The sequence below is a fragment of the Carlito syrichta genome, unplaced genomic scaffold (assembly GCF_000164805.1).
Source record: "Carlito syrichta isolate Samal-C Ts95f unplaced genomic scaffold, Tarsius_syrichta-2.0.1 Scaffold111608, whole genome shotgun sequence".
Lineage (NCBI taxonomy): Eukaryota > Metazoa > Chordata > Mammalia > Primates > Tarsiidae > Carlito > Carlito syrichta.
The window spans coordinates 81222-83357 of record NW_007055704.1 but is presented as its reverse complement, the minus strand read 5'-3'; the positions used below and the strand labels follow the sequence as shown (position 1 = coordinate 83357).

The window sequence follows — 2136 nt, the reverse complement described above, 5'->3', positions numbered from 1 at the left end:
CTGGAGTGCTGTGGCTCGCTCATGGCCACCGCAGCCTCGACCTGCTGGGCTCAGGCAATCCTCCCACCTCAGCCTTCCAAGTAGCTGGGACTACAGGTATGCACCACCACGCCCGGCTCATTTTTTGATTTGTTGTAGAGAAGCAGTCTCGCCAAGTTGCCCAGGCTGTTCTCGAACACGCAGGTTCAGGCAGTCCGCCCACCCTGGCCTCCCAAAGTGCTGGGATTATAGGCATGAGCCACCCCACCTGGAGGCAGAAGCTTTAACGATGAGGGCAACGTGTTCCTTCTGTCTTCCTCTGCTTTTGAGCCAGGAGTTTTTTAAGTGAGAACGGGGCTGTCTTGGACTCTTGTTTAAGGAAAAAACTTGTTTTGTTGCTCTTGTAATAAGAAGCCCGTTTTTAGCCTCATCACGGCAGACTCGGGAGGCGGGTCCTCGTGCCTGTCCCCGGCGCCCTGGCTGCTGACGCTTGCTGTGTGGGCGGCCCTGACTCCTGCTGGCCTCCCGGTCCCCAGCCTCGATTCTTCCAGGGCTCCCCCTGAAGGGTGGGCTGAGACCCTCAGCGGGCGAGGACCTGGCCGGGCTGCCGCAGCTTCGTTCCAGGCCTGGCTCGGAGACCAGGGATGCTGCTTCCGTCCTTGGGGCCTCTTTCCTCGGCTGGGCACCCAGCGGGGTGGGCAGGAAGATTCTGGTGTTCCCTGGGCAGCTGTGCTGCCGGCCTGGGATAAGAGACCCTCGCTGTCAGGGTAGGGGTGCCCTGTGACCGTCCCCTCACCCTTCATTGACCGGGCCGTGAAGGAACGGGCTCGGCTGGACAGGTGTGAGCGGACATGAGCCATCGCCTGGGCCAGTGTCTGGTGATGGTTCGCGCTGCCCTGTGTGGCCAGGGTCCGATCCCCTCCCGCCTCCCTCAGCTCCCTGAGCCTTTCAAAGGCTCAGCCTCTCCTGCTGGCGAGCAGTCTTTACCCCCAGTCTGCCTCACTCCGAGAGCACCGAGGACAGCCACCTTGCGGCTGCGTCGCCTGATGAAACCGGGGTGCCCCGATCCTGCAGGCGTCTTCCTCAGGTCTCGCCAGGATCCTAGATACGTGTCAGGACTCAACCACTCGTGTGCTGTGGCTTCCGGCCCTCGCCTGGCCATGGTGTCTGTACACGCAGCCTTGGAAATCCCATATCTCGATGGGCCTTTGTGCACAAGCTAGAAAACAGCTCAGTGCCTGGTCTGCCGCGCGTGGAGTGTTTATTCTGCCACCGGGTCTTGTTTGACAGCTCGCAGACAGTGGTGGCGGGGCTTCTCCCCGCCTTGAGTCTGGAATAACCAGCAAGAACCTTCACTGGGTGTGAGCAGCGCCCCGGCTGGGCACTGTGGCCTTTGCCCCTTCCCGCCCCTCACTCAGTGTGGTCCAAGTGTGTTGTGTGAGCCTTAGGAAAAAAAGATGAACTTTGGAAAAAGAATACCTAAGAGAGCTGTTTGTGAGCCCAATTTTGTTTTAAGTGAGTGGAGGACACAAGTCATCTCGCACCCCAGTGAGGGGAAGCTTCTGATCTAGAAAGTTCCGGTGTGAGAAATACCTCCCTGCCTCTGGAGGGCAAGACCTGTGCCCCGCGTGGGTCGCCGGAGGGCAGCCGCGGCACAGGCCCCATCCCGGGAGGGAGGGTCCCCACCCCACGGAGGGTCTGGCTCTGGGCGGGACAGGCACGGACAGCTTGTGTCTTGTTACTTGCCTTCTGTGTGCGCTGGCACACGGAAGAGGGTCCCGGCGCTGGGGCCACAGCCTAGCACAGAACGTATGTCCCCGTGGACAGCAGGCACGGGGCCCCTCCTCGGGGGACTCACAAGCCTGAGGGGCTCTGCCCTCCCTAGCAGCTCACGCCTGAGCCTCCCTGTTGTCCTATTGGGACAGGTCTGCACTGCCTGCCCAGGTGTCGGAAGCACAAGGAGGGCGTGACACATGGCCCTGGGGTGGCACCCTGCAGCTCTGAGGGGCTCCCTCCGGGCCATCTTCAGAGTTGACAGGCGTCAGGAAGTCTACTCTCCGGGTCTCACAGGCGGGTCTGTTCACTCCCCAGGCCGGGACCGAACCGTCATGAGCCAGGCGGCCGCGACCCCCCGCAGCACTTCGGCGGACCACCTCC

The 2136-nt window shown here is 61.8% G+C and overlaps 1 protein-coding gene across 1 annotated transcript in view; it reads left to right on the top strand.

The window, feature by feature from the left end:
• Positions 1 to 2136, top strand: part of LOC103273001 (genetic suppressor element 1) — a gene marked incomplete at its 5' end in the record, with an annotated part of 20053 nt that overhangs the window by 3662 nt on the left and 14255 nt on the right. The gene's annotated exons all lie outside the window — the stretch shown is intronic.